The sequence below is a fragment of the Magallana gigas genome, chromosome 8 (genome assembly GCF_963853765.1).
Source record: "Magallana gigas chromosome 8, xbMagGiga1.1, whole genome shotgun sequence".
Classification (NCBI taxonomy): Eukaryota; Metazoa; Mollusca; class Bivalvia; order Ostreida; family Ostreidae; genus Magallana; species Magallana gigas.
In genome coordinates, this window is record NC_088860.1 from 1,822,926 (window position 1) to 1,839,105 (window position 16,180).

General features: G+C 30.4%; 1 long non-coding RNA gene across 1 annotated transcript; it reads left to right on the forward strand.

Annotated features, from left to right (window-relative positions):
• Positions 1–1,921: 1,921 nt before the first annotated feature.
• On the forward strand, positions 1,922–13,779 carry LOC117689877 (uncharacterized). The gene is made up of 6 exons (XR_010708917.1): positions 1,922–2,009; positions 4,056–4,128; positions 4,280–4,297; positions 12,239–12,270; positions 12,397–12,423; positions 12,958–13,779. It is a non-coding gene; the product is annotated as an uncharacterized lncRNA (long non-coding RNA).
• Positions 13,780–16,180: the final 2,401 nt, after the last annotated feature.

Consider the following 16,180-nt stretch of genomic DNA (forward strand, 5'->3'; position numbering starts at 1 on the left):
TTTGTTAACATAATATTTTTATCAAATTGAACTGTTATCTTAACCTGACAGAGTGACCTGTAAAAGAAAAAAACGAAAATGAATATTTCGAATGTAACAAACAATGATTAACACCTGTAGTTAGAAATCGGCAAGAAAATCATTATAGTGTATCTGTATTAACATCCCTTATACAAAAAAATGCCATAGACAACTGTCTATTTCATCAATTTTTGTTTCTTTTACAAAAAACATGCATTCTTTAATCAAGTATTTGATGGACAATGTCTTGCTATCATACTACCATTGCCGCAATTTACTCACCTGCTTGAATAAGATTGTTTGTTTGTTTTGTTTTTTTTTGGTTAGTTTTCTATTTAAACAAAACCAGAATGCCATTTAAAAGTCTTTAAATAACATTTCCCTAGACTTTCGAAAATGAGTATCAGTTTACATAAATATAGCCACTTTAACACCAAGATTATCTAAACTTTATAATACATAGGATTAAATCAACTGTTAACGTGAATAGTTTTCTAACATCAACAATAAAGTTGTGTTTAATTGATACATACGATACGTACGGTATACTCAGTCGTTATTACTAGATGATATGTGATAAGTATGAGATAATATGTTGTGCGTCGGATATAAAAATCGTTGTCACGAGATAATACGTCAAACGTGCGAAATACTAAGTCATTAATTTGAGATACGAAGTCATAATAATAATGAACATCCCATTGCGAGATAAAAATACATATGCAGTTGATGAAGGTATATTGCTTCATCAGTAAGGAAATTGAAGTCATCCCGTTAATCATAAAAGTTTGCTGTAAGGTTACCTTTCATGTCTTTTAAAGTAAAATATTTAAATATGAACGTATGCTCTCTCGTCGATGACACTCTTTTAAAGAATTCCGTGTTTGCTCTGCTCCTGTAATGTAATTTTTCTTTGGCATTTGAATTTGAAAACTGTTCGTTATCATCGCATGTCATAAATAAGACTTTCTGCAATATTCAAACTTTTGTATAAATATTGACAGTTTTGAAGCGTTGGTTTTTAAGATTTGTGATAATCACCCTTTAAAGAACTTAGATATAGAAATTTATCTTTAGAATCATTGTTCTAAAAATTTGCTTAAAGTGGTTATTTTTTGCTCTGTAGGTCGTTAGTAGAAGTAAAATAATGAAAGGTTTACATACTTTTCGGATATTGACGGACGGACATACAGAGAAATAGACGGACGGACGACAAAGAATATGTGATCAGAGGAGCTCACTTAACATTCAGTTCAACTTAGCCAAAAATACATAAGGGTCAATCTAAATAACTGTGATTTATATTTTTGGGTTTTCCAATTTTCTAGATTGAAAATTTTAGAAATATAATTACATTACGAGATATACAAATGATATTACAAATCTATATGTCTAATGTTTTTCAAAATGCTTTCATTATATTGCAGTGTTGAACAGACAACTGATCCCACCTTTATCTGTTTAGGGGTCCGTGTTGCTCTGCTTTAAATTCGTACTTCGCTTTATGGATTTTTGAGATGGTCGACAGTTTGTTATTGTCATTTTCATTAAACAGTTCATTTAACATACTTTAAATTTGATTGAACGACTTAAATTTCCACATATGTTTGGTGTCTCAATATATGACACACCAATGGACAATTTAAGTGACATGATTTGAAAAAAAAAAACATTAAAAATAAAATAAAAGTAAGGTTGAGTGAAAAAAACCTAATAGAAGTTTTTTTCTTCAACAGCGGTTGTTAAAAAAACCTAGAATTCATTTATTAAAAGCGGTTGTTTAAATACACAGTAACAAAAAACATCAATAAGTTGTTTGCTACAATACATTTACATAATATAAATAGCAACAGGCGGCATATATATAACCAACCTATCATAAACACATTCTACTTGCTCTTGTTCATCTGTGTTGGATGTCATCATACAAATAGACGAGCCAACTATATTAGAGCATATCAAATACTGAACCGTTATCAACACATCTGGTAAGAATTATATATTAATATTAAAAAGGTCAACGAGTATTCGACTATCGCTCGGTCTCATCGATTGTTATCGTGAATGAAATTCGAAACATCTTTTTGTTTATATCGTAGCAGTGGTTTAGCTACGAATGAAAATAACAGCTTTCTTTTCTCGGCATTATTTGTCCTTATACTAGTATAAAGCTTCTTCATCAGTGATCAAGATGTATATCTTAAGCTGCTAATATATTGTTTTGATTTTGTTTATTAGATTATGGTTTAGAACATGAGTACTTTGAAAAAAATATGTAATTGTGGATACTAATTCGTTGTTTTCTAAAACGTTTATTTTCAGTAATATTGCTCGACTAAAGCCTTTGATTAATCGACTAGACTCCGAGTAATTTTTTCATCCCTAATCAATAGTATTTAATATATTTATACGATCTAGATGAGAAAATATCTGTACCAGTATCTCATATATTTTCATAGTTTATCTAATTTTATATGAATATACTTTTCCTTCTCATACAACTAATATAGAGTGTAAGATATTGAATTCAGAAATTGCAACGGTAAGGATTAAATGAAATAGATCATTCGTATTTTCTTTAGCAAAATCTTCAAAGTCTAAAATTTCTGTTCTCCATTGTTTGTTTTTAATTCATCATTTCAATAAAATTTCATTTCATTTTATTTTCAATCGAAATGCAATACCAGGTACTGCATTTGATGTATAAAAAAATATAAAACTATTTATTTGCTGAAAATACGATATGGAATATATTTACTACATAGATAAGCTCAAAAAAATCCTAATTGATTACTTGTGTTTTTATTTATAATTAAATTTAAAAAAGCACACGTTTCGTAAACTTTTTTTTATAAAAACTTATGCTAGTTCTGACGTGTACAATTCAATCCTTTCAATTCAAACGATGACATATTCCTCAAATATTCCTCAAATCAATATCGGCAATCAACGAGATAATATTCTTCTCGAAAATTTGTTACGAGTGTAAACATTTCCTGTCCTTAAGTTTAGAACCTTAAGTTAATTTGAAAAGCTAAAACATTATCCTTTTTAGCAAAGTATATATTTCTTTTCTCATCTTTACCCTTTATTTATTTTATTCGTTTAATTTGATCTTATCATGTCATTGTTTTTGTAGTTTTTTTAAATACCTTAAGTTAATTTGAAAAAAAAATAAAAGAAATACTCTTTTGCAAATTACATATAATTTCCGTATATGTTTCCCTATATTCATTTTCGTCGTTTAATTTGATCTTATCATGTCCTTGTTTTTGTAGTTTTTTTAAATACTTAAAGTTAATTTTAAAAAAGTACCCTTTTGCAAATTACATATAATTTCCTCATATGTTTCCTTATATTTATTTTCGTCGTTTAATTTGAACAAATCAAGTCCTTGTTTTTTGTAGCTTTTCACGATACCTTCGTTGTATAGTTTTTTGATTTTATAGCTTTTTAGACAAAAATTTCCTTATTTATAAACCTTTCATTTTAAGGAAACTTTGTATAAACTGTTAAATCAAATTGCTTTTATAAGTTACGTATTTTGCCTATTTAATTTCAGTGGAATTATTTTCATCTTGCTTGCCTGAGTTTTGATGTCACAAATAAACATTTAGAACTCTACCATTAACAGCTTATTATTGCTTGGAGACTTTATTTTGATTTTGATTGATTGTAAGAGTGTTGGCATCTGAAGATCTAAAAAACTGTTAGTTAATATTCTGGGCATTATTTTCTCTTTTCCATGAACAAATTGATGATTTATTAACGACAAAAAATATCCAAAGTGGGTATGTTTCAATCTTTTCAAAATTATTTGGCCAAAAAAATATTCTTTGCACTATGATTGAATTAATGTCAAATGGTATCAATTCCAAAGCATATTAGATTAAAATTAAAAGAGAAGTCAACATTTTGTTGTAAGGCGTGCTATTGACTTAGTTATTTGTTCTGTTTAGATGCTATGAACTTCACATCAATGTGTTCATGTTATATAACACGATTTTGTAACGCATTCATGTTAAAATATATAGATATCTTCTTCAATGGATGTATCTGCAAGAGATTGGGCAACTGGTGTAATTCTATGATGAAAGACTTTGTATGGTAAGATAATAAAATAATTGGTAGAATAGTAAATGGGGTACAATACTTTATTGACAATTACATACATTTCCATTTCTAAATATCGAGTTGTTAGTATATTGTGACATAAAATTTGCATTAAACTAATAGATATGTTTTTGTTAAATTGAAGCAACAGGAAACTTTAAATGTAAGTTATTTTATTTGTTATTTTGGAATTAACTGTTCACTTTTTTTGTTGTCATTTCTATTGAAAGTGATTTTTTCAACACTCAAGCCAATGATATTTCAGTGTATCTGAATATGTGTACGCAATTAAGATTTGGAAAACAAAACTCATCTTCAGAAAATTAAAATTAAATTATTTCATGTTATTAAAATTTTTGCCACAATATATTGTTCAAACAGGTTTTAATTACACTACATTAACACCACGTTTCAAAGAATTTTACTTTTAAATTTATTAACCGTTGAAAATTTATTATGTTAAATTTACTACGATATTGTACTGACGGTTTGTTATTTCTAAATCATATTTTCTATACAATATTAGCCTTTAATTCAGATATATGTGCAATCAAACACCGAGTTTCTCTGTGGAAAATGGAACAAAAACGAAATACTACTAATAATTACATCATAAACCTTTTAAAATTTAATCATTACTTTACAAAAATGTGATACGATTATTTTATTTTTCTTGCTTTGGAAAAAAATGCATACATTTTATTTATTATTTACGCTTGTTAAACTCTGTACAACAAAATACTAAACACTGATAAGACCACGAGTATTAAAGGGTTGTCGAGATAGTCGTTAAAAAAGAAAAATATTACTAGGCGGACACTTCCTTTTACGAGTCGTGTTAAGCTATAAAATTTAGAATCGACCATTATATCGAAGCGAGCTCTACCGGCAATGCGTGTGTGAATAGAAAATTCGGACTAGTTGCACATTCATTCAATGGATTTTATTATTGGCGTCAGTAAATCGGACCAGTAATGTATTGTTTTAATCGTCCCAGTAGTTCCCTGTAATCATGGTAATTTTTATCACTTTACACTCTCACGAGAATCAGCAAGACAATAAAAACAATGACGACGTATACGACATACACTCACTGTTACCTATAAAGTTCACCTCAGTACACTCTCATTCAAAAATAATTGAGTGACGTCACAATGTTTTCGGCGTAAGTAAATTTTGACCCACAATACAAAGTACCAATGGTTTCTCGCGAGAACCAAAGATAAACTTTTGAGAAGCATATAAGATGTGTAATTTTAAGAACATCAACCTTTTTAAGTAAATAAGTATACAGTATAGTATAAAACAGTATAATTTGCGTAATTTTATTTATCAGGCGAGTTTTAAATAGTCAGTCGATAGGTGGGCCCCAGTCTCCGTTTCCCGTCTCGTTCATTCTGTGGCCAGAAATTTTCTATTGACTGCAAAAACAGGATTTACCATATGACGACAACACATATTATTTTAAATAATTAAAGTGAGTTTTCAGCTACGATGTTCGATAAGATAGATACTAAGTTTTTTCCCAGTTGTCCCCTATTAAATGATATTTTGGTTATTTTTACCACATTTCAACTTTCTTCTGATTTTAAAGGGACTTGGATACGATTTTAGAACAACATTTTTGTTTTTATTTTTTATATATAAAATGGTTTACTTGAACATTGTGAATGATTGAACAAAATTTGAATGTTAGAATTTAAGTTAAGGGAGATACAGAGGTAAGAACTCGAGTCTTATATTTGATTACAAATAATGTACATGTAAAGTATGGAATTACCATTTTTTTTACTCGTGGGAAACAAGGCAAACCTATTCAACGTGTTTAAAATATATTATTAATAGAAGAAGCAACATTTGATTGAAAATTTAACCAATAAAACACATATTTAAACAATAAAAAGGCTCGAGCTTTGTTTACAAAACAAAGAATTCCAAACTCTGCATTTTGCTTATTACTCAATATCTGACTTTTAAATTTTGTCAAAGCATTAAAAATGCCCATATCACCCATTCTAAACATTAAAAATGGGAAAAATAAAATTTAAAATTTTGAGCTCAAATCGTGTCCAAGTCTTTTTAAGCAATTCAGAGTTCAAGTGGTCATCCCAACTGTGTGGCTTTGTATGGAAAATCCTGGGGACATGGAGACACCAATAGCCGACAACCTGTCAATATCCTGGCAAAATATAAAGATGTTTCTCATTGCTTCTCTCGGTCGCTGACCCAAACATTTTGAAAACTTCTGAGAACACCCAAATAATCTCTAGCATCTCAACATATGTGAACAGAATAGTTTATCTGATACAGTAACATTCACAACTAAAAAAGCTGATATCTGACTAGCTGCAGGTCTACAGGCTCCGGTCTGAAAACATTTGGAAGTCTTCCAACCGAGTTTTTTTAAGACCGGGAGTTAATATTCGAACGGTTGAATATATTTTTTTTTAACCGGGCTCTGCTGAAAGCAGAGTCCAGGCTGGAGGCAGGCAAATCGCCAATGTTACTATAAATAGCACAACTTCAAAAGTAAACAAAAAACCTAACAGCGTCAAAGTAAAAGCTTCCGCTATACAAAATAGTTACACAAAGAGCCACGTTTTGTCAAAAGTGTTGACATTTTGTTTCTTTTATTCTAATTTCGAGAGAATTGTCTATCTTTTTTAGTTTTCTTATTAATAACTTATTTTAAAACAAGACTATGCATTTTGGATACATACAATGCGCATGATTTTTATGAACTACTTTGCCGCGCGTTGAAGAAATGGGGATTGAATACATAACGCTTGTTGAAAAATTCAAGGCAGCAACTGTTGAACTTTTTTCTACTAGACATATATATTTTTGTTTGTAGCCGCTTACAAAATTTGATCGCCCTCTGACGCTTTGCCGACATTAAAAGCATAATTATGAGAGAGAGAGAGAGAGAGAGAGAGAGAGAGAGAGAGAGAGAGAGAGAGAGATTTAGTCTTTACCACACAATTATATGCATAAAGACACACCAAAAGAGTCCGGCTTTCAGTACTTTATTACTTTGATTGCAATTGGTCCGTGAACTCAACTGTTTTAATTAAAGTTTGATTGATCTGGATTCCTTGCGAGCAGATCTTTTTTTTGTGTGTGTCACTGGAAACATTTCTTCATTTCTTTTTTGCATCGCCTGATGACTTCACAACACTACAAACGCTGACCTTTAATTGTATCAATTATAATTTATATGCTCATATTTTTTTAAATATTTACTTAAATGGATGGATGGATGGATGGATTGAGAGAAAGATGAATAGATGGAAGGACGATTGATTGATTGACTGCTTGATAGAAATTATATATATTTTTGTCACAAGGTTTTATTTCTTGGGTTTTAAGGCCAAAATCTAGTCAATGATTCCAGAGTGTCTTTTTAGTGATAGAACCATTATGACGTCATAAGTGATTTGAAGAATCGTTTTCCCGTACTTTACGGCTCTAAAGGAATTATGTAGAAAATTAAAAAATGTCTTGATATTTTATGTTAAATAATGGGAAAAGTTTTCCCGATACCAAAATTCAATTTGACATCATTTTAAAGAGGAAGTCAAAAGCTTGCTTCATTCAGTTTTAGGAAAGACTGTAATTATTCTAGATATAAGTAATTATTTAGATATGGACAACACTCAGAAATGTGTTCCTTATTTCCTTCTTTCTTTTCGAAATTCTAATTAAGTTTTACAACAGTCTTAAGCAAGCCTTGCACAACAGTTGATAGGGTGTACCGGGGCTAAAAATTTGGTAAACACAATGAAAAATCATGTTTTAAACTATCTATATTATTGAAAATGACAGTAAAAACATGATTTTTCATTTTGTTTACCAAATATTTTAGCCCCGGTACACCCTATCAAACTAATCTATTGTTATGAAGCATCATTAAAATAATTTATGTCTTAAATTTTATAAACCTGTAGGTACCTTTCATTTACTAGATCTTGATCTTAAAAGAGGTTCAAAATGCACATGGCTATATGAATAATTGTTAAATAACTGAAAACCTGACAATATTTTAAGCATTAATTGCTGTCTCCCGTAATATTTATTTTAATGGTAACAACAATACGGTACTCCATATTGCACTGGATTATCGGGTTTAAACTGGTTTAGATGGGTAAATGACGATGGACCAATCACATATGAAGAGCGTGAAGGATGAGATTTTTATTCGTTGTGCAAGGCTCGCTTAAGAATGTTGCAAAACTTATTAGAATTTCGAAAATACATTAAGTTCTTTGCACTTAAAAGCAGACTTAATCTGCTTAAAGCTGATACCTTTTGATAAGGAAGATATATCGACCTTTCAAATTACGAATTTCAAAGCGTTTTTCTAGGATATCCTGAATACTACCATACATAATGTAAGCAGAAACCTACTTATTTGCGTCACGGGCGACTACACTATAGCTAGTGGCTCGCTAAGCTATTTCTTTTTTTTCAATACGTTTTTGTCACCTTTAAAAAATCCTCTTTTTATGTGTCCTGTGAAAAACTCGCAGGTCACATTGCATTTTTACATCATATTGTGTCTAGCACAGAACAACATGAGTCATTGAAAGAAGATACTTTGTTCACGCAACAGCTTTTTAGAGATTGTTTTGTTAACTTCCTTTCAATTGCAACCGATTATTTCCATCGACTCAAAACAATCAATCGACTCCTATTTCCTAAGTCTGCAAGTGGGCGTATAAAGCTGCTATTTTTGAAAAAACGATTAATTTTCTTACGTTCAACAGTGCTTAAAACTTGCAACACTGGCGGATGATGAGGATCTATGGGTTTCTTAGTTGGTGGACTACCTAATTTTTTGGTTTCTACAATGCCGCTTACACACTCGTAAAATCTTCACGCCCCGTTTATCGATTGGTCGAAACGTTCAGCGACATAAGAAAAATCACGGAATTCACGAAATAATCATACTGATGACTGACTCAAATTCCCACAAGAGACGATTTTAGCTAACGTACTAATGTACATGTACATTAACAGTAAATTAGTGATTTTTACTTATTTTTTACAATTATTTTATTAAGAGAAAATGTAAATATAAACAATAAATTGCCTGTTTTGATGATTTATGCGGGTTATGAAAGTAGCGATCATTGCAGAAAAAAGTCACTAACGCAGGTCATGTATTTTGTCTGCAATGTCGCCACTTTCATATCCCGTAAAATCACCAAAGAAGGCACCTTTAAAATGTCCATCTGTATGTGTCCTGTGACAAACCTCGCAGGTCACATTGCTTTATTACACTGTTTTTTCTAGCACAGAACAAATTACTGATTCATTAAAAAAAAGATACTTTGTTCACGCAACAGCTTTTTTGAGGTTGTTTCATAACTTCCTTTCAATTTCAACCGATTATCCCCATCGATTCAGAACACACGTTGTTATTTTATTCAATAGACTTTTTAGGCAATTGCTTAATGTCATCTTTAAATACTTAATATCAACGAATGAATTTACAGGCATTTAGGAGAATATTAAGGTATGTTGCTTAAAATATAACGTAGGGTATGGTATATATTATGGCAATTATTGTTGAATCCGATCAAAGACTGTGTTTACACTTAGAAAATATAGATATCTGATAAGTGATTTAACTTTCCTGATATAATAATTAAATGTATTTTTTTTATTTGATCCAAGGCAAAATTTCATTATGAAAAATATATTTTCTTTTTAAACTTTAATCTGAAATCAGTGGGAAGTTTATTAAACCCCGATTCTATTGACAACATGGATGGATTACACAACTAGCGTTATGATAGAATAACTAATTCAAAAAAACACTGTTGTTTTTCCCAATACATTGTGTTACAAGATGGCCATGTTGTGGCGTTGATAAGTACCATATGCTGAGTATGACAATCAATCATGGGTTACTCTGATACGTATGTATACACATTGCAACATAACTATTTTAGTGCAAAGCAACAGCATGATAAAAATATTATACAATTTTATAGAATTTCATAATGGCTGAGCAGTAAATAGTTCAGAATATTTTTCACGAGGTGCAGGGAACAAGTCATTGTTTTCTATTGCTTGATGCCAACATATGCGGGCTTCAAAACTACTTAAGGTGTTACCTACACCAGTGGGTTAATACATGCATGTTAATTTCCAGTGGTGAAAAAAGTAGATTTCGAACCAAAAACCGGTAGCATTGCGCGTGATCTTTTTCGTGTATGTTTCAAAGCACATATTTTATATACTACCTAAGATGTAAAGGTTTCTGATAAGTAACTTACGATATCAACCACAATATAAACGACTTTTGAAATTTAGAAATATCAAAATATCAACACATGCAATAAAAAAGTTTGCAGGCATTTACCATCAAATTGATTAAGCTAATTTTAATGTTAAAAAAGTCTATGAGTGCAGACTTAAACAATTGACTTAGTTTGATAGGTAAAAATAGGTTAATCCTAACACATAAGAGAAGTAAAAACTAGTAAGAAATCGTATTCTCTTTTTCAATATCAAAAACGATGTTTACATGCTTTAAGTATCAAAAATAATGCAGTGTTGCAATAAACAGGAAGTCAAGTTTACTGTTATGGCTAAGTTAAAAGATATATTCAGGCTTCGTTAAAGCCACTTGTTGAATTGCAAAGCCTCCTTATCCTTGGCGAGGATATTCTTGGCATGTCTTGTAACTAATGTAATCGTTGAAAGTGGCTTCTTTCATCGTTCAATGTAATACACACGCTTGGAAACTAATCATTCTCTCGACTTAAAAAAACGTTTGTATGCCTCCGATTCAAACTCACGCACTAATTTCAAACCCAATAAGATTTAGACAACATTGGCTTCCAAAATGGCTATCTACCAAAGACGTATTTTGAAGAAAAGCGGTAGATTTTCTAATAAAAGCGGTAGGCGGGAGTCTTTGATATCAAGAGGTTCGATTAAATCTCAGGAACTCAGGAAATCTCGCTGCCATTGTTTACCACTGAGGTCTGCGCAATAATATAATTAAATTCAAAACCTATATCAGGTTTTTGTTCGAAATACTTTGCCGGTCCAATAGATTGCAGTCTTTTGACCGGCGGTCTAATATATAACAGTATAATGACATGTTGATCAGTACATCGGGTTCAACAGTTAAGAAAAAAACTGAAAACACAAACAAAATAGACAAAAATATTTAAACTGTAATAAACAGTAAAATCTCTTTGATTTTGGTAACAAATAAAAAATATGATCCCTCCCGTATTTAGGGGAATATCACAATTAATGGTCTGTCTTGCAACAAACAAAATACATGTACCCATTGCATTTCGACCTAGCCTTTGCTGGCGGTTGGTCTTAGAAGAAAAAGTCACTGTATTTATATACCTGATTCTGGACGCTAGAAACCCTCATTCTAAAGACCTACATTTTCCCTTAAAGATTAAAAGTGCCAATACAAGGCAAACTTCTGAAGGCAACGAAGCTTCTTCAAATACTGATTTGGTCGGCCTCTAATATGGATAAAATATCTGTATGTTAATATCGATATAATGATTAAAGGAGTCAAATTTCTATATTATATAAGAAACACCTCATTGTAATACCGAAAGTGGAACAGATATTAGGACGTCTGCACGACTTTTGTTTTCACGAAAGTTTTTTGCTGCCAAGCTCATTTAAGTGTTTTTGTATATCTGAAAAAGGTTGGGCTGCAAAACATTGTCGCTTCTAACCAAGGATTGAGTGTTTACTCGATATAAAGAATAAAGATATTATAATTAGAGATAACTTAATGAATTATCTAACCAATGTCGATTTCAGATAACTTTTGCAATAATTGACAACTGGTATGATACGGTCACCGTCAAGTAATCCAAATGTCCAGAAGTCCAAAGGCCTGAAACTTCAAAGTTTATTCCCTCGAAGGCCCACTAATTCTGATATTCATTAGTTATATTGTTCATAATTTCTTTCTTACACTTATTGACAAAACCATATATCAATATCAACCAATATAATTTGCACATCAACAGGGACAAATATAGTCTAGTATGTAGTATTGATGGACTGTTCTTTTTTATTAATATTGATTTAGACACTATTGTCATTTTAGGTACCTTACAGAAAATGGGCGGCGCCTGTTTGGTATGTTCTAAAACTATAATAGTAAAAACAACGACTGAAATTCAATAATCATTTATCACAATTTAAACAGTAGAAATATGGTTTTGAGTTTGAAAATGCCCTTTAATTAAAACTTTTCTTTCGTAGAAATTAATGCGACCCAAGACATCACCTGTAAGTAAATCTTTAAATAAAAATGATTTTAAATATTCAGCATGTCATTTTCTAGTCACTGGTCATTATAGTGTAATACATATAATCACTGAAACAATAGAATATGTGGATAAAATTGAACAAAAATTTTAATCATGATCTTTGTACTAAATTTCAAGAGTTTTTGTGTCTAACTCCACAAAGCTGATTTGACTTTTGTTGCAAGGGTGAGCTATGTGTCCCCTTGACCTTCTAATTGTAAGTTTTTCAAAGATGAAAATGAGATAAAGCTATAAAAAACGTTATTGTTCGTAAAGTTTCAAAGAAATCCTTGAAGGTTGATTTTTTTTTTTTCATTTTGTTTTGCATTACATTGTTAAAGCACACTAAATTGTCTTATAGAAAATAATATGGGTGTTGAATGGTTGTCGTATTTATAGTTTTATAACAATATTTGATTCTAATCTAGATGTGGAATAATATATACGTTTTGCAAATATAAAATGTGTGTATTCTATCCGATAATTAAAATAATTAATTCATTAAATTTTCCAGATATCAGAGCCTGCTGAACTTACAAGTCTTCATGTAAGTATTTACATTTTTTTGTATTATCATGTAGTGTTTAATCAACAAAATATTTGTTTCTTTCATGTAAGATAGTTCTTGCTTAGGTCCCAATATGACATTGTAAAACGAATCAGGAATAAACAAAATTACTTTGTTAACACATTATCATGACAATAGATCAAAGTGACCACAAATTAATGGTAAAGTTTCCGTGAATGTATACATAGTTCTATATATGAATACAAATGTAAAATGCTCATTCTGACTGTCTTATCATTAATTACTATTGTCTGAAAAAATCTATGATCCTTACCTGTTCAGAATATTTGTTAAAATCTGCTTGAATAAAACGTAGTCATGTTAATTTTTTTTTCATTCTTATTCTCTCTTTTAGAAAATGAGTGTTGATTACAGATCCTAGTCTTGTTCGTCAATGTTTAAAAGCTATATATATCTTGAATTTCTACACACTCGATAATAAATTGTGGATATAAAGATTTTTAATGAGCTGTTGGAAGCTATAGTTCGATATAAATAATAATATTCCAAATTAACGGTGCAACATGTAGAATAATTCATTAATCAGACAAATTGTAACAAATTCAAGCAAATGTTTATCTGATAATTGACCCAAAAGCAATGTAATAGACCAGATAAATCATGGAAATTCACCGTTAAGAGACTTTTGGTCATCCATGGTTTGTTTAAACTTAATTATATTTTGATTTGATAACGTATTTACAAAATCAGCATTTGGTTGCCAAGCAGACCAGATCTTATGTAAAACAAGATATACAGGAAAAGCAGCATGGGTTGTTTGGCATTCCGCATACGGAATTTTTTTTATAGGAATTCTGTAAAATTTAAATAATTCAATTTATTGATGTTTATTATTATACCATTATTTCACCTCGTATTTATATTATTTTTATTTATAGGAATCGTCTATAACGGTCATTCCTGAATCCTATGTATGTATTATTTTTCATTTGTTTTTATGTGCTATTTGGTTTCCTCGAAATATGTTTATAAGTGTATACTTGTTTTCTTGTATTTATGACATAATATATATATATATATATATATATATATATATATATATATATATATATATATATATATATATATATATATATATATATATATATATATATATATATATATATATATATATATATATATAAAGCACTGAATAGAATCAACAACACTAGGCATCTTTAAAGTGTCGGATCTAATATATAGATACTAAGCCAGTAAACTGAATATATAAAGCACTAAAAATGGCTAACGACAGTAGGATTACTTTAGAGCGATCGGCGACATTAGCAACACCTTCTTTAAGAATGTGAACAAATGTTTATAATGTAGCTGTTCCTTTTTATAGTTTCTTAAGTAGTTTAGTAGTAGCTTTAGATTTTGTTTTCTCTGTTTTGTACTCATGTAATTTATTTTTTGGTCCTGAAGAAGGGACTGGTTGTCCCGAAAATTTGACAATTTCTATTGTTCGTGTCGTTAGCCATTTTTAGTGCATTATATATATATATATATATATATATTCACAAAAGTGAATTTCTCTGTGCTATATATATATCTAAATCATTCACTATGGGCAGCTATATGTCGATTTCAGATGCAATGTTTGTGCTTGTTATATATACATATGTGTATCTATGTAATGTGTATCGTTCCAATTCTCTCAAATTGTCGTTCAATTGTATTCCACCTGTATCTCAAGCGACTGTGTAGTGCGCGGCCGGCGCGCTAGGTTCCTTTCGTCATCGAAAGCAAGATTTTTTTGTCTTGCCTAGATGGCCGAGTGGTGAGCGCGGTGGCCGCTCACTGCTAGGAGAATGGGTTCCAGAGGTCGTGTGTTCAAGCTTCGGTCGGGGCGGAAGGTGGAGCTCCAACAAAAATGAATTTCTCTGTGCTTTATATATATATATATATATATATATATATATATATATATATATATATATATATATATATATATATATATATATATATATATATATGATTTAAATTTTAATTCATTTTTAAAAAATCTAATCTGTCAATTATTGAAATACAGAAAACATGGTTCATTTTATATTCAAAAATCAAATATAGATCACTAAAAATGGCAAACGACACAAACAATTAAAATTTATATCATTGATTACATCTAAACGATCAACACGAATGCTTGCAAAAAGGTGTAATACAAAATTCTTCATGATATATTAGTTTTTAATAGTTCTTTGGTAATAGTTATTGTAGTGCTAGATTTGTTTGATTTTCTTTCTAGTTCACGTCATATAATATTTTCTTGTCCTGAAGAAGAGAATTTATATTAGTATCTACATATTAGGTCCGACACTTTGAAGATATCTAGTGTCGTTGATTTTATTTTGTGTTGTATGTATTGTGTATGGTTCTATGCTTAATACTCTTTTACTGACTTAATTATAGAAAGATGATAAGTATATTGTATGCATGAAAAAATGAATTGCTGCACTATTTGGATTTTAATTGAAGGAAAAACTTTCCAATCGTTCAAAATTTGTATTTGAATAAATCCACTTCTAAAACCTATAGACCACTACTGCGGCTCAAAGGAATTTAAACTTAGATATTGAAATATATAGTAAAATATAACAATTTGTTGTGTAACCCTCTATCAAGTGGTTGCTAACGCTAAGGGGAATAAAACGGATAATCAACTGCGATTAATCCAATCAGATTCAGTATTTAACATAGAAGTATAATAAGCACAATTATAAAGTTTGATCATCAGGGCCCAATTGATGGTTCAAAGTCCGCTTCGCGTTGGTTAACAATGGTTTTCTTGGGGTGTCAATTTCGACTGCTACCCTCCCAAATAGGCACTATTTATAAAGTGGCAGATCGAGCAATGACTGCATGGATTTTAGAAACAGTGTTTATGTACTGTGCTGGATGTAGTGCCAATATGGTCAAAAACAATCGCAATTTTTTGTGCACCGTAAATTTCAGACGTTATTCACTCTGTATAGAAAGACATGTGTTCGATAAGTATGCGAAAAAAAGGCAGCAATATTTAAAAGAATAAACATTTTTTGTGTTTTATTGATAGTAGTTTCAATTTTGCATTTAGAAGTCCATGCAACCTGAATGTCTCGATCGGAAAGCAGCCAACCGTACCTTTTTCGAGCGGTGTATATACCCTATAAACACTGCGATATTTTTT